Consider the following 23,291-nt stretch of genomic DNA (forward strand, 5'->3'; position numbering starts at 1 on the left):
TACGCATGACTGATCTATACCTTTTTTTCTATAAATTTACTGATATCTTAACTAAAACTGAACCATTTGATATAAAATAATGATGAGACACAATTTTCATTCAACATTTATTCACCATTTGCGAAAAAAAGTGTTACTCAATGACATGCAATACATAGTTGAATACAGATAAGTAAATTTTCATTTATAATTTTCACATTGGAAGTGTGTTTATTTGCCTTAAAAATTTATTATCTTTTTTTTTGCTTCCCATCGACATCCACAAAGTTCAATGCCGTCAACGCGGATGAACTCTGCAAAGTTAGCTAGAGGTTATATAATTTGTTAAAAATTGCAAAAATTATTTGCAATATTTTTGTTTTTCTTTCAATCACGATTGTCTGCAATTTTCAGCGATTTATTATTTAGTTTATATGGTTTATGATTTTTTTTTTATGATTTTCAATTGTGATAAATGATTGTTTTAGTAAAGGGTGTGTCACATCAAATTGCATCACGGAAAAAACGCTGTAGAAATTCGCCCAGTAGACCGATCCTTTTGAAAATTTTAGACAGTAAAATAAAAACTTTTAAACAACTTTTGGCATTTTCTTTTTATTCATACTTCGAGCCCAAGCCCGTATGCTCGCACTTTCCTCTTTACCCCGTCCATAAGGTTCTGTACAACGTCAGGTTGTAGTTTTTTTTTAACAGAAATCCATTTTCTCTTGAAGTCCGCCTCCGATTTGACAACTTTTGGGTTCTTCCGGAGGGCCTGCTTCATAATCGCCCAATATTTCTCTATTGGGCGAAGCTCCGGCGCGTTGGGCGGGTTCATTTCCTTTGGCACGAAGGTGACCCCGTTGGCTTCGTACCACTCCAACACGTCCTTTGAATAGTGGCACGAAGCGAGATCCGGCCAGAAGATGGTCGGGCCCTCGTGCTGCTTCAATAGTGGTAGTAAGCGCTTCTGTAGGCACTTCCTAAGGTAAACCTGTCCGTTTACCGTGCCGGTCATCACGAAGGGGGCGCTCCGCTTTCCGCAAGAGCAGATCGCTTGCCACACCATGCACTTTTTGGCAAACTTGGATAGTTTCTGCTTGCGAATCTCCTCTGGAACGCTGAATTTGTCCTCTGCGGAGAAGAACAACAGGCCCGGCAGCTGACGAAAGTCCGCTTTGACGTAGGTTTCGTCGTCCATTACCAGGCAATGCGGCTTCGTCAGCATTTCGGTGTACAGCTTCCGGGCTCGCGTCTTCCCCACCATGTTTTGCCTTTCGTCGCGGTTAGGAGCCTTCTGAACCTTGTATGTACGCAGGCCCTCCCGCTGCTTGGTCCGCTGGACGATTGAACTTGACAAATTCAGCTCATTGGCGACATCCCGGACCGAACTTCTCGGATCACGTCTAAACTGCTTAACTACGCGCTTGTGATCTTTTTTACTGACGGAGCATCCATTTTTGCCGTTCTTCACCTTCCGGCCGACGGTTAGGTTCTCGAAGTATCGTTTTAGTACTCTACTGACCGTGGATTGGACGATTCCCAGCATCTTACCGATGTCCCGATGTGACAACTCCGGATTCTCGAAATGAGTGCACAGGATTAATTCACGACGCTCTTTTTCGTTCGACGACATTTTTCCAAATTTAGGAAAAATTGACAGTGAAGCATGGCCAACGTGATCTATACACTCTTATCTGATTATAAGCGAAAGCTGAAGATATAATTCCTAAAAATTAAATTTCTACAGTGTTTTTTCCGTGATGCAATTTGATGTGATACACCCTTTAATTTGCTTTTTACGATTTTTTGACATAGGACTATGTCTTTGATTTCTATATAGGGGGGTCACTCTACGAAAAATGTAACGATTCATGAAGAGTTTTCAAACGCATATTACTCAAAATCGTTATTGTGACATACCATTAGACAAGAAATTTATCCAGTATTTTTTTGCTTGAAACACGATATATATAAAAAAATTAAACAACTTGACGATTGAAATGGGTATGTTTTTTCGATTGCACTAACCAATCGCTTTCCTCCCCGACGCAAAGAGCAATTCGGTGGCCTACATACGGGCGTAAGCTCGCATTGTGAGTTGATACGTGTTATGAATCATTCTCCATTTGCCGATAATAGGCATTGAGCAGTTGGCAGAATCAATGGAGGGATGATCTCGGCAGATGGTTTTACTTTACTATCCCCAAAGTTCAATCAATTCGGGCTCATTCACGTCTTTATCGTGTCGGTCTTGTTATTATCAATTTATGTAAGTGTGCTCCAGGATGCCACAATATCGAGCATGTTGTTTGATTATGTAAAAATGGAATTAATGAATTTAACTGGCTGCTGATTTAGAAGTTCGAAATGGTATACTCACGCATATCAGATTATGATAGCTTGAGTAGTCGCGATCTCAATATAATGTTCCCCATATATGTCTTCCTTAAAAAGCCTGCTTCACTCTCCCGAATGCACTTGCACTTGCGAATGCATTCTCCTTTCCGTGTCCTATACTTAGCACCCAATGAGATCAATTCGCTACAGCAGCTACTCGAACTTCACAAGAGAGCACTCATGGCCATAGGATACTCAATATGCATCAAAGCTTTAATGGTATTTTTGTGTACAGTTTTTAACAGATTTTAACAGATAGTTAAGGTTTCTACAACGTTATCTCATCTAACCCGTTTAAATGACACAAATACACATAGGAAACGGATTTTTTCAGGGCTTCCATTTGATATATCAAAAGAGAAAAAAATACACATTTTGAACAATGAAAAAACTCGATTCAAATGCAATTACTACACATAATCACAGTCCTATGTCAACATCCCATCCGTGCCCTTAGGCTCAGACCCATCAACTTTTTTTATTTAAGATTCAGTTTTATTCCTTGTGATTAGAAATTTTAAATTTTGATAAGTTTTACGAATTATTTTTGCAATTTCCAGATTCCCGATTTTTTTTCTCAAGTACAGCTAGTACATTACTGTGGCATCAGAAAAAAAACATAAAAAAAATTCAAGATTGCAAGAAATATTAAATATTAAAATTGTAATTGTAAAAAAACTGAAAATAAAAATAGCACAAAATAGCTGAAAATTTGCAAAAGTTATAACTTCAGAATTGCAAAACAAATCTTGCGTTCAAAGTTTTTAAAAAGCAGAAATTAAAAAATGGCGCAAAATCGTAAAGCGTAAATTGAAAAGTTTAGATTTTTTTTAAGTAAAAAATTGCAAAAACAATTAAAATTCAAAATTGCCAAAGAATCTCAAAGCGCAATGAAATTTAGAAAAAAGGGGGAGTTAAAAGTTGCTAAAATTAAAAAAGAAAATAGGGAAAAAATTAAAATCTAAATTGCAAAGAAAAAAAATTTAAAAAAATGTAAATGAAAAATGGCAAAAACAATCGTTAGGCGTTAACTAAAAACTACAAGGAAATCGTGAGCAAAAAGGGCAAAAAATATGAATTTAAAATATCGGAAAAAAACGTAAAGCAACGTAAATTTCCTTTTTTTTCTAAAAAAAGAAATTTACGTTTCAAAAACGGTAAATTGAAAAAAACAAAAATCGGATATTGAAAATTGCAAAAATTGTAAACTGGAAATTGTACAACATATAAATAAAAATAAAACGTTAAGCCTAAATTGAAAACTTCAAACAGTCGAAAGTTGAAAATTGTAAAAAATATAAACTCCAAATTGCAGCAAAGCATCAAACGAAAACAATAAAAAAGTTGAATAAAAAAATTCCCAAAAACCATAAATTGAAAACTGTAGCAAATTGTAAATAAAAAATTGCAAAAAATCGTGAAGCGTAACTGAAAACATTACAAAATCCAGCAAAAATTGAATCGTATAATTCCCATGTTCTAAGTGGCACATATTGTGGGATCGAATCACAATCGTGTAGAATATCGATCTTAGTATACATCGAGTATATCTAAAACGCATAAAATGCAAAAAAAAACACGATATGATTCATCACGACAGATCAAGTCGAAATTTGTAAATAGTAAACCATAAATTGAGAAATGGAAGCCGTAGATTCGAAAATAAAATGAAAAAAAAAATTAATTGGAATTTGGAAATTGGAAAAATCGTAAATTGAAAATTGCAAAAAAATAGTGAAAAAAATGCGAAAAATTGTTAAAAAAATTGCAAAAAAAAAATAATCATAAAGCGTTAATTCCAAATTTGCAACAAAACGGTCAAAAAAATGAATCAAAAAAGGGTATGTTCTGCATTGAAAAAGTAGAAAGTCACAAAATGAAAAAAAAATTACATGAGAATCGTAAATTACAAATTGCAAAAGTAGTTAACTGAAGAAAAAACGATCAAAATTGAAATAAAAAACATGAAAATTGCTAAAAATTTTAAAATCGCAAAAAAAACTCAAACATTGCGATAGATCAAAAATTGAATATTTAAAAAATTGTTATTTGGAAAACAGCAGAAAAAAGTTTAATTATTGATATTTAAAAAAAAATTAAACTGTGAATTGTAAAAAATATGAATAAAAAAAGCAAAAAACCTAATTTGAATGTGGCAAAAAATATATGTTAATTTAAGAAAAAAGTGAATTGAAAAATGCTAAGAATTATAAATAAAAAATGGCAAAATTTCAAAGCGTAAGTTTACAAAAAAAAACGTCAGCTGTAAATTGCAAAACATACTAAATTAAATACTTCCGAAAATCAAAAAAATAAATGTTACAAAAAATCATAAAATAATTAAATAAAAAATAGCAAGAATCATTAGAAAAAAGTGTAAAAAATAAATACATTGTAAAATTATCTTAAAGCGTAAATTGAATATTTTAAAAATCTTAAATTAGGAAATTGCGCAAAACGTGAATTGATAATTGCAAGAAAAAATATTTGGAAATTTCCAAAAACAATAAATCCAAATTTTCTAACAAGGCTCAAAAACTGTATATTTACAAATAAATGTTCATCGTAAATTGAAAATTGCAAAATATCGTTATTCGAATAAAAAAAAGTGAATAAAAACGGTAAAAACAAATAAATCGTAGATAATTTGAAAATGGCAAAAAATATATATAAATTCAAAATTTTAAAAAAAATCATGAATTGCAAAAAAGGCAAAAAATTGTAAAGCGTAATTTTACCAAAAATAACTTTAAATTGCCAAACATTCTGAATTAAAAACTATTAGAAATTGTAAAAAAAATCATGAAAAAATTAGCAAAAATCATGAGAAGTAAATTGCAAAAAAATAATAATGTAAGACTATTCAAAAGCGTAAATTGAATATTCTAAAAATATGAAATTAGAAAATTGCGCAACACGCAAATTAATATTTGCGTAAAATAATAAATTGGAAATTTCCAAAAACTATAAATCGAAATTTATACGGAAACTGTATATTTACTAATAAATGTTAATCGTGACTTGAAAATTGTAAAATACCGTTATTAGAATTTCAAAAAAAGCGAATAAAAACGGTAAAAACACATGATCCGTAGATAATTTGAAAATGGCAAAAAATATATAAAAAAAATCATGCAAAAATTAGCAAAAATTATACAATTTTATCTTAATCGTTGATTTTATGGTTAATTTTTCGGAATTTCGAAAGTTTTCGTATTCTAGGATGTTCACATTAAAAAACTCCGGATTTTTCAATGTTTTTTGTTCTCGTATTCGATTTTTTTTTATTTACCGAATTATTGAATATTTGGGATTTGTTTTTTTTTATATTTCAGTTCGAATTTGCTTTTATTCACTATTCAATTTGAACCGTTCAATGTTTTGCACTTTCGGATTTTTGGAATTTTAGTTCTCTTTAATTTTTTTTTGTTCGATTCTTTCCTCAGATTTTTTAAATTCTAAGATTCTAAGATTGTTATACTTTTGAATTAGTGTACTTCTTTTTATTTTTTTTGTTCCAATTTATTGGTTACCTATTTTTAAATTTTCGACTCTATAATTTTCAAATTTTCGGACTTTTATTGTTTTTGCAGGTTTTGTGTCGATTTTTGGATTTTGAACTCTTTGACGTTTTTGTCTGATTTTAGAATTTTGGAATTTTTCGATTAAGAGAATTATAGATTCTCGAATTTTTAGTGTTATTTAGATTTTTTTTCATTTAATGAGTTTATTTTTTTTTATTTTCAAATTCAATTTAGATTTTTGATTTTTAGATTTCAAAAAGTATTGGATTTAGGATTTAAACACTAATTAATTATTATTTTTTGATTTTTTGGGTTTCTTTTTTATTTTACTTTTTCTATTTGGACACGAATGTACACATTTTTAAATTTCTTTCAGTCTTTTCTTTATCAATTTGAAAAAAAAACATGCCAATAATATTTAATTTTTTGACCTTTAATTTTTTTTTCATTTTTAAATGTTTTGATTTCGAGAGTTTGGGAATTTTGAGTTTTAATACTTTTTTTGGGTTTTTTGTTCTTTTTTTTTCTATATTTCGATTTTTAGGTTTTTTATTCATTATGGCTTTCATTATTATTTTCCATTTTTTCTTGATTTAAGAGATTTCAAAATTGGTATTTTTTCTAATAGAATTTTCAATTTTTTTTTGCTGAGGTTTCGATTTTTGAATTTGGAAACATTTGCAGTTTAAGATCTAAAAATTTTTAAAATTTTTATATTTTTTTATATTATGATCAATTTTCATGTTATATGTTTTCGATTCTTCGATATCTTGATTTATAGATTTTCTTGAAGTGCTCAATTGTATCATTTTCACATGGATTTTAGTTTTTTTTTGTGTTTTTTGATTCAATATATTTTTATAGACTTATTTTTGATCTTTCAATTTTAGATTTCTTAAGCTTTGATTTTTTTTTCAATTTTTATGAACTTATGAACCTTTTAATTTCCTGATTTTTCGATTTCAATTATATTTTAAATTTTTTATTTTAGAATTTATCGATTTGTCATACTTCCGTTTATTAGTGGAAATGTGGAATTGTGAATTTGTGGTTCTTCAATTTTTCGAACTCTTAATTTTTTTGATTTTATTATTGATCAATTGTAGAAAAAATCAAACTGATTTTAATTATTTTTATAAATCGAATCAAGACACTGAAACGTTGTAAAATTGGAAAAAAAATTGAACTCTGAAAACTCCAAATAAATAAATTTAAATGGGAAGTCCTCCTCACGTGGGGACAAAATTTGTGCACTGGAAGAACTTCTTGTATTTGGCAAAACATAATTAATGTTCCGTCGATGGGGGTGGAATTTGGTCTAAAATGGAGACAGTTACTATTAGTAATATAATGACAAATATTGCGAATACTTATGAAAGCTGTGAGCCGTTTAATAGGAGGCATATTTCCACTACTTCCAAAGCATAATACATAACTGTAGTACAAATAGTTATTATTTGATAATTCATCAAAGTTTGCCATCAAATAACACCTCAGAAAAATCTCATGTCCAGCATTATACAGAACTACTAAAATTGTAAATATTGGATAGAATTACTCTTTAAAGTCTTGCCAGATGAGTCATTACTGATTTTGAACATCAGTTTTTTTCCCATTCGAATTTCAATATTTCCGAAGTAATCTCTTATTTACGCTGGATGGGGATGAGAATGGGTCAATCACAAAATTGAATTTCATGCCAAACCGATACAGGGTAACTTCGATACAACGAACTTTTTACTTTCAACATTGTACGTTGTATCGAATTGTACGTTATCTTCTTCTTCTTATATGGCACTAACGTTCCTAGAGGAACTCCGCCGTCTCAACGTAGTATTACTTGCGTCATTTTCATTAGTACTTAGTTGAGATTTCTATGCCCAATAACACGCATTGAATGCATTCTGAGTGGCAAGCTCTAGAATACGCGTGACCACAGTGAAAGTCAGAGGAAATTTCTTTGAAGAAAAATTTCCCCGACCAGAACGGGAATCGAACCCGAACCCCCGGCATGTTAGGTTTGACGCTAACCACTCGGCCACGGGAGCACGAATTGTACGTTATATCGAAGCATAATAAAGAACTCAGAAACGTAGCTTATATTACTTCATTGTGTAGCTGTTTGAGTAAGGTCTAGTTGAATAAATTCAACTAGAAGGCGAAGCCAACCTTTCTCATGATGTTTCTCTTCGTACTGTTGATTAAAGTTTGATTCATTTAGAATCCGGAATCACAAAACAGTTGTGCTTCGAGATTGGTTAAAAGTACAAATCAAGCTTTAGTATCAAAATACAGATAATTTATTGTTCTTCCAGAAAAACAGTATCCAAATAATTATTTCTTTAGACTTTGAAAATGTGTGTGTTATATCGAGATAAAATGTACGTTATATCGAAGTTTCCCTGTATAGTGATTGTCAGACTTTCATGAAAATTGGTAGTTTCATTCCTCATCGTAAAATATTAGACTCGTATTTTTTATTTCTTTTCATCAGAGTGGCCATTTCGATTTTATGGTGGTCCGAAAAATCAACTTTTCCCACTTTTTTTGAAAATGACCTTTTGTAACAATTCATAACTTTTGAACTACTGGACCGATTTAGATGATCGATATATGAAATCAAAGCCAATGAGCTAGTTTTGTTTGAAAAACATTGCACTTGAAAAAAGAACAGATTTTATTTTCGTAATTATTGATTGTAATTGTTTTTCATAGCTTACATGGCTTCGGAACTAAGGTCACCATATTTTTTATATTTTTTCTTGAAAGCTCAGGTTTTTTTTACATAACATATCCGAATATCAGAGAGGTGTTTTTTTCGATTTCGAGTGATTTTGTAAAGTTAACATGTTTTCAGTTTTCGTTCAATCTATATATATAAAAATGGAGTGATGTCTGTCTGTCTGTCTGATTCTTATAGACTCGGAAACTACTGAACCGATCGACATGAAAATTGGTATGTAGGGGTTTTTGGGGCCGGGGAAGGTTTTCGTGATATTTCGAGACCCCTCCCCCCTCTCTAAGGGGGGGGCTGCCATACAAATGAAACACAAATTTCTGCATTACTCGGAAATTAACCAAGCAAACGAAACCAAAGTTGGCATGTGAAAGTTTTAGGGTGCAATAAATGTTTCTATGATGGTTAGACAGTCCTTCCCCCACTCAAAGGGGGGGCTGCCATACAAATGAAACACAAATTTCTGCATTACTCGAGAATTAATCAAGCAAATGAAACCAAATTTGGCATGTGGAGGTTTTAGGATGCAATAAATGTTTCTATGGTGTTAAGATACTCCTTCCCCCTCTCTTAGAGGGGGCTGCCGTACAAATGAAACACAAATTTTTGCATTACCCGAGAATTAATCAAGCAAATTAAACCAAATTAGGCATATGGAAACTTTAGGGTGCAATGAATGTTTCTATGGTGGTTAGATACCCCTCCCCCCTCTCTTAGGGGTGGCTGCCATACAAATAAAACACAAATTTCTGCATTACTCGAGAATTGATCAAGTAAATGGGCGGGACGAAGTTTGCCGGGTTAGCTAGTATTCCTATGTAACTGGACAACATCTATGCGACTAGAATCCAATTTTTATGCATATGTGATAATTCATGTGGCTTCAAATTGGTATATCGATCATTACAATCGATCCGGTAGATTGGGAGGTATAAATTAAAAAAAGGCATTTTCGAAAAAAGGGAAAAATAATTTTTCGTATCATCGGTTAATTTTGAAAAATCATAACTCAATAACACAAAATAATGCATCTCTTAATTTTGATTTTCTGCAAGTATAATACTTCTCGGAGAGCTAATTTGGCTTCAATTTGATATGTCGACAATTTTTGAAAAAGGAATTTTTGGAAAAAATGAGAAAACAATTATCTTTCGGACCACCCTAAAATGGAAATGGTCACCTATTTAATTTGGTATATAGATCATCCGAATCGGTACAGTAGTTCAAAAGTTATGAATTAAAAAAAAAGTCAATTTTGGAAAAAAATGGGAAAAAACATATTTTTTGGGAAACCCTAAAATGGAAGTGATCACCATAATGATCACTTTTCAATTTTCTGATTTTTCGATTTCACTTAATTTTTTTATTTTTTATTTTATGAATTTTTTGACGGTTTGACATGGAATGGCTGTATATAAACATTTCCATCGCACTTCTAGGTGGATTGACACTATTTTCGTAACTCAAGTACATGTTGTACTTAATTTAATAATAATTAATTTAACAACATGTACTTACATGTTGTTAAATTATCTTGAAATAATTGAGAAATTGATATCTAAACACAATTCTTAATAGAAAGTAATATTCACTACTTTGACCCATTGTCACCCTCTCTAAGGAGTAAGATTGGGCCAACTTTCATTTAATCGTAGTAAAAATTAATATTATTCAACAATTCCTTGAACACTTACGAGTTTTTATCATTAGGGCACATTTCTACGTAATCAGAATTGCGTTTTACACTAATTTACGATAGTTATTCAACAAAAAGTTCGAAAACTACCATTTTTTACCCATGTGAATAAAACAAATATAACAATATAACAAATTATTTATATACCAGAGCTACCTAACAGGAATCGAAACGGTTATTTGCAACAATTCATCTCCATTGTCTGTGCTCCATACAATCATCTGTGTCATTCGGTATGTAAATGATAAACATCCAACGCTGTACAGAAGAAACTTTCCCACACGGGTGCTCCTGACAAAGCGAAGGGTATTGATATTTTCCGCCCGGTATTTTTTTTTCTGCACAATGAAAAAACAAACAATTTTCCTGATCCCATCGCTGCGAGCAAATGGCGCCTGAACAATGCAAAAAAAAAATTATGCCCTTGGGGATTTTACACTGCAGAGTGTGCCGCTGTCGGCAAAAAGCGCTAGATTGAAGCATTCGCCTGCTAATAGCCATGCATCCCTCGAGCGCTTACACTCTTACGGTACGTGAAACAGCTGCAAGCGCCAGGCTCCTCGGGGAATCCCGAGTGCCGGTGAACAGCAGCGAGTGATAATGGATTAATGTCATCTCCCAGGACACACGGAAGACATGCACAGACTCACCCGCCAGAGCAAAAGCAGCACTCCGACGGTCTTGATTACGATCGTAATAATGATAATGAGTTTCGTTCCGATGATTGTTTCCTTCAAGTGTGGGCGGGAAGTGATAATGATTATTATGAAACGTGCCAAATGGAGGTCCTGTCTCCCAGGCGTAATTATTGCCGAAGCCCAAGTAATTCAATCGTTCCAATTTGGCGAACAATGGAAAGTTTGTGATTGCCCATATTTCACTTGCCCATTGTCTTTTGAGGGGGGTGTGGAAAATGAAACGCCACCAATCACACCAAAACTAATCTAATTTAGACTCGCAGAAAAACCATTTATCTGAAAGTGGGGGGTAATCGAGTTGCATCCTCGTCTTTGCTGCTTCTTCTGCATCTATTGCATTCACTTTCTTAGGCTCGACTGCAAGCAATAAATTTAGCCCCAACATCACCCACAGCCTCACAACCGGACCAGCCGACGATCTTTCAGGATCGAACGGAGTCGAGAATGCTTGTTCCTTTCTTCGAACGATGTAATATAATTTACTAACAGATTCCCGGCGCTGCCCAGAGAACGCCCCTCGATCGCTGCCGTTCGAAATAGACAGCTATTAATGCAACGGAGTGCTGCTGCACACCCATTCAATCCTTCGCCGAGTCGAGTCGAACGAACGGAGGGCAAAATTTACGGGATAACTTTCCGCTGTTCGAACCATTCATGTTTTCTATAGGCTTTTTTTTTAAACAGGAAGGCGGAAGCTTTCAGGAATTCGCAATAGAATGACTAACCAGGTAAAAGGAGAGAACGAAGGAAAACTGCAGCGTCGTTTCCTGTTTGCCGAGTTCCGAAGAGAAGACCGCGCTCATACACCAGCAGCGGAGAAAAACGACTCGCGAAGAATGGAAATATTAATTAAATTATATTTCATTACATTAGCTAGCTGGCTGAACTGTGTTTTCCAGCGATTGTGGGGTTTAGAGTGGGTATGGTAGCTTTTCCTCGCTACCGTTGAGGCCGAGGAATTGTTAGTTGCCTTGCTGCTAAATGCATAAATCTAGCTTCTATTTTAGGAAACGTTGAACGGATTTTGCGGCCGCCTGGAAGCTAACGAGGTTTTCTCGAAAGCGGAGAGGAATCAAATAAAATCCACAAAACTATTTAAAGGTATTGACAAATTGACAAAATAACAAAATCATCAATTAGAAATTTTCAAAATTGGCGAATTGACCAATTGAAAACACAAACATTAAAAACAAAACAAAATTGAAAATAAAAAAATCGAAAAAAATTATACTAAAAAGAAAAAAAACAAACAACAAACAATTTACAATAAAATTTATCTTAGAAAAAAATTGAATTATAACAAAAAAATTAAAAATATTTAAAAATCAAGATTGCAAAAAAATAAAAATTACAAAAAAAATTTAAAAGCACAGAAAAATGAAAAACACAAACAATGGAAACACAAAAAAATAACATGCCAAAAAAAAGGGAATTGCAATTTGAAAATTACATAAAAAAAAATCCCAAGAAATCGTTTATTTGAAATATATATTGTAAGTTGTAATAAAATACACATTTGTCCAAAACGCGTAAATTGCAACCCAAAAAAACTAAATTGAAACATATTGTAAATTGTCAAAATTCGCTAATTAAGAATTACAGAATAATTTAAAAAAAAAATTCTCTCAACCTTGAATGCCAAAAACAACAAACAATTTACAATTAAATTTATATTAGATAAAATTAAATTAAATTATAACACAAAATTAAAAATGTCCAGAAATCAAGACCACAAAAAAAATTACAAAAAAAACATTTAAAAGTACAGAAAAATGAAAAATACCAATCTCAACTAAGTACTACTAGTAAAAATGATTCAAGTTGAGGTGACAAAAGTTCTTTTGAGAACCATTCATGTCATAAAAAAAAAAGAAATTGCAAAAACACCCGAATTGCATAAATTTGTCCAAAACGCGTAAATTGCAGAAAAACTAAATTGAAACCAATTGTAAATTGTCAAAATTATGAATTGCAGAATGATTTCAAAAAGATTTTATCCAAACCTTGAATGAAAAAAAAAATCGAACTGCAAAAATTCCTTTGTGCACAAAGTGGTTAATTGTAAAAAAAATGTAAAAGATCTCTAATATGATGAAACTGAAAATTGCGAAGAAAATTAATTGAATCCAATTGTAAATTGTCAAAATTCGCAAATTATGAATTGCAGAATGATTTCGAGAAGATTTTCTCTAAACCTTAAATGAAAAAAAAAATCGAACTGCAAAAATTCCTTTGTGCACAAAGTGGTTCATTGTTAAAAAAATGTAAAAGATCTCTAATATGATGAAACTGGAAATTGCAAAAAAATCTTGAATTACAAAAAAATATATAAAAATTAAAATATATTTTGCAATTTCGTATTTACGATCTACAATGTTTTGCAATTTTAAATGTATAATGTTTCGCTATTTCCAATTCACACATAGTAATTCGTTTAGTAATTTTCAATTACCTCTTAACTATTTGGTTTTTGAACGTTTGATTTAAAATTTTATTGCAATGTGAAATTTACGATTTAGGATTTGTACAATTTTCCATCAATTTTTTTGTTTGCAATGTTAATTACAATTTTTTGACTACCTGCATTTCCGATTTGCTTCGCATTTCGATTTTTAGTAATTTCAAATTCATAATTTTCGGTTTTTGAATTTTTGGGCGAGTTTTCTCAACAATTTTTAATTTACAATGCAAATTACATTTATCAACCAACGATTTTTCGAAAAATTTGAAATATTTTTATAGCGATTTCTCATTCACGATTTTTTTTCCTTCTGGTTATCAACTCACTATTCGCGATTTTTTTCTGCAAATTAACAATTAGGAACGAAAATATTCAATTTACTTTTTGCAATTTTGGAAATATGATTTTTGCAATTGTGGCAATTTAAGAATTTTCCAATTGAGTTTTTTGACAGCAATACGAATTTTCGCTATTTTTAATTTATAATATTCAGTTTCCTATTTTTGGAAATTTTTAATAATTTTTGTTTTGCAATTTTCAAAGTACGCTTTACAATTTTCACATTTTTTATATTTATGGTTTTTACGTTTATCAATTTGCCAGTTTTGTCAATTTTAATTCGGTTTTTTGTAATTCTCAATTTACGCTTCACGATTTTTTGCAATTTTCAGCTAACCAGTTTTTATATTCAATTAGTATTCAATTTACGCTTTCAATTTACGCTATACGTTTTTTTACTATTTCAATTTATAATTTTCAGTTTCCTAGTTTTCTTTTCAGCTATTTTTCTTTTTTTTTTTAATTTACGATTTACGCTTTAAGATTTTTTGTTGTTTTATATTTCCGTTGTTTGGAAATTAATACAACTATCTTCATATTTTTAATTAACGCTTCGCTTATAATACAAGAAAGTCCATTTATAGTTTTATTTTTCATTTTCCAACGCACAATTTTCCCTATTTTTAACTTTGATAATTGTTTACAATTTGTTTACGATTTTTTGCGATTTTAAAATTTTCAAATTATTTGTAATTTTAAATTCACTGTTTACGATCTTCTCCAATTTTGAATACATATTTGTTGAAATTTTCTATTTACGATATTTGCTATTTTTATTCACAACTTTTACCGTATTTCAATATCTTTTGCAATCTATTATGAAATGAAGAAATAGATAATAAAAAATACGACATTCTAAAAATAAAAATTTTAAATTAAATCGAGAAATTAAAAAATCGAAAAACTTTATGAATTGAAATTTTTTACAAGCGAGCAAAAATTCAAAAGTGTATAAAATTTTAATCTTTTACTGAAAAACTCTCTATGCTTAAAAAAAAGGTAAAATTGAAGAATGAAAAAAAAAATCAGAAGAAAATTGAAAATTAAAGAAAAATAAAAGAGAAATAAAAAAAATCCAAATTATCAATAAATTGAATGTTTACAAAAAATCCAAACTTGCAAAGTTCAAAAGTTTCAAAATTTTTTAAAAAAATAGTTTTTTAATCAAAAACTCTTTTCGCTTAAATTTAATATTTTAAATTACTGCATGAAAAAAAAATCAAAACACAAAGATTTTACAAAAAAGAAGTCAAAATACTAAAAACTAAAAATAACACTCTAAAAATAAAAAAGCAACGAAATTTGCTACCAAAGAATAAAAAATCCGAAATGCTTAAAATCTGAAAATTCACAAATGCTAAAACCCAGAAAAAAAACAAAAGTAAACAAATCGAAAAATCGGTAAATCAAAAAATTTAATTTACTTTTAAGAATGATTATGAAATATATATTTTTTTAAATGGAAATAATGCGATATTCGAAGATCCAAAAAATAAACAAAAACAATGATTGCGCTCATTTTTTGATTTTTTTTTTTAAATTACACAATTTACGAAAAAAAATATAAATAGATTCTCTTGTAGTAAAAATTCATTTATATTTTTTTGTTATTTTTCAGCGCACATTTGTTTTCCTATTTTCATTTATAATTTTATTACAATTTTTATTTCACGATTTTCTATCATTGAGTCGTAACAAATTTTCATTTTCATTTTTTTTTTAATTTTCAATTTACGCTTCACACTTTCATTGTGCCATTTTGTTATTCTTGCAGTAAAAATCTTGGAATCACTAATTTTGCTATTTTTATTCATAATTATTTACATGTTTAATTTTACCATTTTTTACAATTTCCAATTCCAATTTTTGAATCAGTTTTTTTGAAAATTCACAATCTACGTTTAAAAAATTGTGAAAAACAGAGAATAAAAATATAGAAAATAAATTCTGAAAATTAAAAATAAATCAAAACGAGAAAACAAACACCTAAAATTACAATAAATTGAATGTCCTAAAACAAATCCAAACGAGCAAAAATCCAAAATCTAAACATTTGAATCTTGGAATCGAAAAATCCAAACATTTTAAAATAAAAAATCAAAAAATCTAAAACTTAATAAATCATGAAATCGAAAAAATGCAAAAAAAAAATAAACAAAAATGAACACATCGAAAAATCGGTCGATCAATAAATCAAAACAACTACTTAATAAAATAATACAATTAAAAAATCCGAAAATCTGAAAATCCCAACAAAATCCAAAAGCCCCATTTGAAGAATGATAAAATAAAAATAACGAGAATCGCCAAAAATAAAGAGAATAAACATCTGAAAATCAAACTAATTCAACCAATTTTAATATAAAAAACAGTGAGTCATAAAGTCGAACCAAAATAATAAAAATTATAAAAATTTAAACGTTAAAGAACTCAAAAAATTCAAAAAGTCGAAAAATCTCAGTCTTAAGACATATTAAAATAGGAAAATCAATAAATAGAAAAAGTGAATGAAAAAAAGAAACTCTTATTTTTAAAATAACAAAAAACAAAATCAAAACAAACAATTTCAAACAATTTGAAAATGAAAAAAAACAGGGAATCAAAAAATCGAACTAAAATATAATAAAAACCATAAATTTACGAAAACCCAAACGTGAATGAACTCAAAAAATTCAAAAAGCCAAAAAATCTAAAGAAAATTAAAATGGAAGAACCAGTAAATTAGGAAAAACTCAAAAAATTAAAAAAGTCATAAATTCCAAAATGCAAACACTTTTAAAAACTTAAACATGGAATAATAAAAAAATCACTGTAACGAAACAAAAACTAAAAAATTTAAAAACTCCTAAAATCCGAACATTTTGGATTTTTTTAACAAATTGAAAATTGAAAAATCTGAAAATGGGAAAGATGCAAAATGATAAAATAAAAATAAGAAATTTAAAATATAAAAAATCTGAAATCCTAAAGCCAAAAAAAAAATCAAAAAAACAAAAAAAAATTTAGAAAAAATCAAAAAATCAAAAAAAAAAAAAATAGGTTCTCAAATGGGGATCAACACTAGGGTAGGAGCCTACCTGTTGGTCTCAAATGTTCCTATCTCACGCCTCCACGAAGATCATATGACGACATTTTTAGATCGGGCGTGAACTGGAAACACACACCTGGTCTTGGCTCCGAGAACGGGTGTCGAAAGTGGCTAAGTGAGGGGGTGCGAGCGAGTCAGAGCGCTATATCTCTCCCGGGGAAGGCCTCCCGGGTCATGGAGGCCTTGCCAACCCGCTGTCTCCCGGGCAAAGGAGATACACCCAGAAAATGGAGCTACGTTCACGAAGAATACTCAGAATGCGATCGCCCGAGGAGGGTCCCCGAACTGGAGCTGGTCCTGGAACGGGCGTAAGAGCGAGCGGCCAGCGGCTGGAGGGCGATGTGCAAGAGCGGGCCCCCAGCCGGGTTCAACCCGAAGAGCTACCGCCACACGGAAACAGCAGCCATCGATATCACCAACGAAACGCTGCGCCTACGAGGCGTGTTGCGACTGTCAGACGACAGTCGTCCACACTTGTGGGTACTACTAGGCGACGGATCATGTGGACACACGAAATGAATGAATTCGTGATCCGCGCCTATTACATCTGCACTGCTTTGGAGACGGACATGAGCGGTCGCCCTCGAATACTCGCAATGTTCGAGGAAGCGTATCCAGAGTTCGTCGGGAGGCTTGACCAAAACGCGATGAACGCGAGGCGTAGAGCGATTGTACGCAACAATATGCTCTCCCAAACGCAAGTCGACGAGATCAAGCAGCAGGTGCAGAGAGAACTAAGCTCCAGAACAAGCAGAGCAAGCGATGTGTCGAGACGAAGTTCAGTACGGCTGAGCAATTCATTCGCGAGTGGGGCACGCGAATCAGCACCAGTGGAGGCCACAGTACAACAACCCCCTGAGCCGGAAGATCCACAGCCAGATCAACAACTACTACGCGATCTGGTCTTCCATTACGACGAGGCGATCTCACAGTTCCGCGACACGGACCCTTTGTCGCGCCCCAGGATCCCGAAGTTGCAGCATTCCCGCAGGCTGACAAGTGCAGTAAAGCTCATGAACGAGCACGTTCTTCCGCTGCACTTGGTTGATGCTGAGAACATGGAGGAGCTGCAACTGAAAGTTTACTGTGCTGCTGTGGCGACCGCCAAAAGTTTAGGATACCGTATTAGGCCAAGAGGCGGACTGCTCCAACATCTCCGTGAAAGGCGTGAGCCTCCATGGCGAAGGAGATTGGAGCAACGGATCCTAAACAAGCGCGCCGCAATTGGAAGACTGATGGCGTACAAAAGAGGCAGCAGATCGGCGAAATTATGTCGCCAAGTTGCTGTGATCGTGCGGCCTACTGAACTTCGCCAGCTGGGAGCTCACCAGCTGACGGAAAAACTCGACACACTGGTACAGCAATTGAGCGTCCTAACTAAACGGCTGAAACGTTACTCTGACTCTGCAAAGCGCCAGGAACAAAATCGGATGTTCAGAGATAACGAAAAAGCGTTCTACGACCACATTAGCGACGAGAAGCCCGACTACCGCGAAGGTTTGCCAGATATTAGCGATGTGACGAACTTCTGGGCTGGTATTTGGGAGACCCCAGTAGAACATCGCGACGGGCAAATGTGGTTAAGACGGGAGGAGGAGAGTTGTGGTGAAATTGGAGAGATGCCAGCTATCATCGTCGGAGAGAACGATGTCCGCGAAGCCTCGCGGTACCTGAGGAACTGGGCAGCACCGGGCCCCGATGGTGTCCAGAACTTTTGGCACAAGAAGCTGACCGTCGCACATCCAAAGATAGCTGAGTGCTTCAACAAGGTGCTACGTGACCCACACAACCTTCCTGAATTCGCCACCCGTGGCGTCACCTTCCTCCTCCCGAAAGACAGCAACACATTGAACCCATCAAAGTACAGACCGATAACGTGCCTATCGAGTCTGTACAAAATACTGAGCAGCATAATTACCGCCAAAGTTTCTGCCCACTGCGAACAGCATCACATCATCGCAGAAGAGCAGAAAGGATGCAGGAAAAATACGCATGGCTGCAAAGACCAGGCCATCATCGACGCAGCCATAGTCGGCCAGGCGGTATATAACCAGCGGAACCTAAGTATGGCCTACATCGATTACAGGAAGGCTTATGACTCCATACCTCACTCGTTTCTCGTCCGGGTATTGGAGCTCTACAAAATTGATCCCGTCGTCGTTAGGTTCCTGCAGCATGCGATGAGGCAGTGGAGTATGTCTCTGCACCTCAGTGATGGGGAAAATGTGTTGCAGTCTAGAACGCTGCAGATAAAGAGGGGGATATTCCAAGGCGACTCTTTCAGCCCGCTTTGGTTTTGTCTGGCACTGAACCCCCTCAGTAGGACGCTCAATAGAAACGGTCATGGCTATAAAATAAGGTATGGCGACGGCGCCCACGAAGAAGTGACCCATACCTTCTACATGGATGATCTCAAGGTCTACGCTGATTCACGTCAGCGTCTAGGTGTAGCTATCCGGGTTGTCGAAGACATAAGCAGGGACATCTGCATGGAGTTCGGCCTCGACAAGTGCCGCTGTGTCCATCTGCTGAAAGGGCAGCTTACCGAATCCGGAGGTTACGAGGTCTATGACGGCGAGTTCATAAGAGACATGGTTCGTGGCGAATCCTATAAATATCTTGGATTCCGACAGCTCACCGGGATTCGCCACTCCGACATCAAGACGGAGCTGCGAGACAAGTTCTTGAGTCGAGTGAACTGTGTCCTGAGGACTTTCCTCAACGCGGGGAACAAGGTACGCGCGATCAACACATTCGCGGTTCCCCTGCTGACCTTCAGTTTTGGTGTAGTCAAATGGAGCAAACCTGACCTAGAGGACCTTGAGAGGAGGATGAGGAAAGCATTTAAAGAGGCCGGAATGCACCATCCTCAATCGGCACTGGAGAGAGTTTCACTGCCACGCAAAGAAGGGGGACTTGGAATAGTCGACATATCTGCACTGTGTGTTGCCCAGGTACGACAACTGCGCGAGTACTTCGCAGAACGCGCCAACCAAAACGCGCTATACCGGGCTGTCTGCGCCGCCGACAGAGGATACAGCGCTCTGCACTTGGCGCAAGCGGAGTACCAACTCAACTACAATCTGCAGACAGTGGAGGAGAAGATTGCAGCTTGGAAGCAGAAGGCAGTGCATGGTGCCCACCCCCATCAACTGGACCGGCCACACGTCGACAAGGCCGCATCTAATCTGTGGCTAACGCGTGGTGAACTCTCTTCAGTAGTAGAAGCCGACATGATAGCCATCCAGGACAGGATAATGCCGACGAGAAACTGCAGGCGGTACGTCTGGCATCAAGACGTTGATGACATTTGCCGGATGTGCCATCAACCAGGTGAAAACATAGAGCACATTATGGGAGGCTGTCCCGTTTTGGCCAACGCAGCCTACACCGAGCGCCACAACAACGTGGCCCGTATTGTTCATCGACAACTGGCGCTCCAATGTGCTCTGCTGGAAGACAACGTACCAAACTACCGGTACCTGCCTGCACCTGTCCTGGAAAATGACCGTTTCAAGCTGTACTGGGATCGCACTGTTCTGACCGACCTCTCGATCCACCACAACCGCCCAGATATAATGGTTTACGACAAGAGCGACCGCAAAGTCACCATCATCGATGTCGCTATTCCACTGAATCAGAATCTGGAGGAGACCCACGGTCGCAAAATCTGCAAGTACCGACCATTGGCCGTGGAGCTCAAGGAACTGTGGGGGCTAAGGGAGGTCCCAAGAATTGTTCCAGTCGTTCTCTCTGGAACTGGAATTGTCCCGAAGACACTTCTGGAAGCGCTAAAGGTGTTGAACATGGAGAAGGAATTGGCCGGCATTCAAAAGTCGGTCATCCTTAGCACCTGCGCGATTGTCCGACAATTTCTCGGTCAGGACTGAAACAGCACGAGCATGCAGATACGTGCATTCCGCAGAGCCTAGTCCCCCTTTGGCATTCAGAAGCCCGGGGGCAGGTGAAAATTCTGGCTAGGTTCGCCTAGTTAAGAAGTGAGATAAATCTGCCCAAACCATTTGAAATTAAAATAAAACAGGAGATTAAAAAGTCGAATTACATATAATAAAAACCTTAAAATTCCAAGAATTCAATCGTTCAAGAACTTAAAAACTTAAAGAATCATTAAACATTTTGATAAAAACTTTGTAAATCTTAAGAATTTAAAGAATCATAAAAAATATTAAAAAAAAAACTTTGTAAATCGAAAATTCTAAAATATTTCAAGAAATCATAAATTTCAACTTATAAAAACATAAAAATCTTAAAAACTTAATCATGGAATAATAAATAGAATCACTGTAACGAAACTATAACTAAAAAGTTAAAAAACTCGTAAAATCCAAAAATTTCGGGAATTTAAAGAAATCAAAAATCCTAAAATCTAAAAAAAAAACAATTTCAAAAAATTAAAAATCCAACAATTTGAAAATAATGTAAAACAAGGAATTAAAAAGTCGAATCAAAATATAACAAAAACCCTAACATTACAAGAATCGAAACGTTCAAGAGTTTCAAATATTCAAAAAATCACAAAATCATTGAAAATCGAAAATTAAAAAACTATGAATTCCAAAATATAAAAACATACAAATTTTGAAAACATAAACATAGCAAAATAAATAAAATCACTGTAACGAAACAAAAACTAAAAAGTTAAAAAAACTTCCTAAAACTTTGAAAATTTACTGATGATGATGATTTTTTTTTGTTTTGTTTATGTATATTGTAAAAAAAAAGTAACAAGCGTTGTCTACGAGAGTTTGAGCCTCGCGCGCGTTTGGTCGGCCTGGACTATGTTAACACTGGCAGAACACTGATATATAATGAAATTTTTATGTGGGTCTGAAGTGGAAACTGGAATGGGGATAGCTCATTCAGAATTGTCGTAAACTATCTTATCATAAGATGGTTATATCGAGTATTTGTGAATGTGGCAGATCTCTATCATGTTCTAAGTAGACACTTTTAGATATTGGGTTCGATTCCCAATCTGTCAAGGATCTTCCCGGGTTGGAAATTTTCTTGACATGCCTTAAAAAAACATTGGGTCTGAAGTTGGGATTATCATTATGATAATGTCGATAAGGATAGGACCATTGTTTTTCTTTTAAAGTTTTTGCCTATTTATGATGTTCGATTAATAGAAATTCATGCCTGCAACAGAGTTAGTTCGCTGTTTTGTTTTATAATACTGATATCTTAATTTGGTTAAATATAAATATTATCTATTAGATAAATCGGCCAGTTCAAACCTTTGTAGGGGTATGAGGTGGGTCATCATCATGAAGAAATTGAAAATTGAAAAATTGAAAAATTGGAATGATACAAAATGATGAAATGAAAATGAGAAATTCAAAATATGAAAAATAAAAAATCCTAAAATCGAAAAAGACCCAATTTCAAAAAAATAAAAAATCCAACAATTTGAAAATAAAATAAAACAGGGGATTAAAAAGTTGAATTAAAATATAACAAAAACCTTAAAATGGAAAGAATCTAAACATTCAAGAACTTAAAAAAATTCAAAAAGCCACAAAATCTTTAGCAAATTAGAATAGAATAATCTTGAATGAATTTAGAATGTGCGTGTTGCATTTTTTTCGATTTTTGGTTTTAATATTTGGAACAATATAAGAAATTAGAATGAGCCTAGAAATCAAAAACGCTACAAACTTTGAAAATCAAAAAATCAAAACGATAAAGGAAATCGAAAAAAAAACTGAGAGATAAATAGGTTAAGGAAAAACAAAAATCTAAATATCTAAAACGACGAAATATGAAACAGTAAAAATCCAAACATACAACATTCAAAGAATCGAACAATTAGTGAGTAACAAATAAAAAGAAAGCAGACATAAAATAAATTTAAAAAAATCTTATATCCAGAAACTAAGGGTAAATACAAAACATACAAATACGAAACATTGTTTAATCAGTAAATAAAATAATGAAAGAAAAAACAGCTAAAAATGATAACAATTCCAAACTTCAGGAATTGAAATAGTTGATACTGTCTGGCAAATTTTGACTTCTGAACATTACATTGTACTAATTTTTCCAATATTTATTTTAGATTTCATTTGCTGAATAATGCATTTCCCTTGAAATTTTGAGTAGCCAATTCATAATTCATAACTCGATAATAAATTTTGATAAAATTTTGTAAGACAAACTTTTCAATAAAAGGTCAAAGGCTAAAGGAGCTGTTTGTTATAGTTTGTAAAGTGCTTCGAAGATTGCATGCAGCGCTTACTAAAGTTTGTTATCTTTGAGGGGTTGTTGTAAAGCTTCAAAGACGAAATTAATATTGATGATTTACCACAAACAAAAAAGTTAAATCCCTCGTGTAATCAAAATATGGAA

General features: G+C 33.6%; 1 protein-coding gene across 3 annotated transcripts in view; it reads right to left on the bottom strand.

The window, feature by feature from the left end:
* Positions 1–23,291, bottom strand: part of LOC129762698 (uncharacterized) — a 363,476-nt gene that overhangs the window by 158,721 nt on the left and 181,464 nt on the right. The gene's annotated exons all lie outside the window — the stretch shown is intronic.

Source organism: Toxorhynchites rutilus, chromosome 1 (assembly GCF_029784135.1).
Source record: "Toxorhynchites rutilus septentrionalis strain SRP chromosome 1, ASM2978413v1, whole genome shotgun sequence".
NCBI classification, from domain to species: Eukaryota; Metazoa; Arthropoda; class Insecta; order Diptera; family Culicidae; genus Toxorhynchites; species Toxorhynchites rutilus.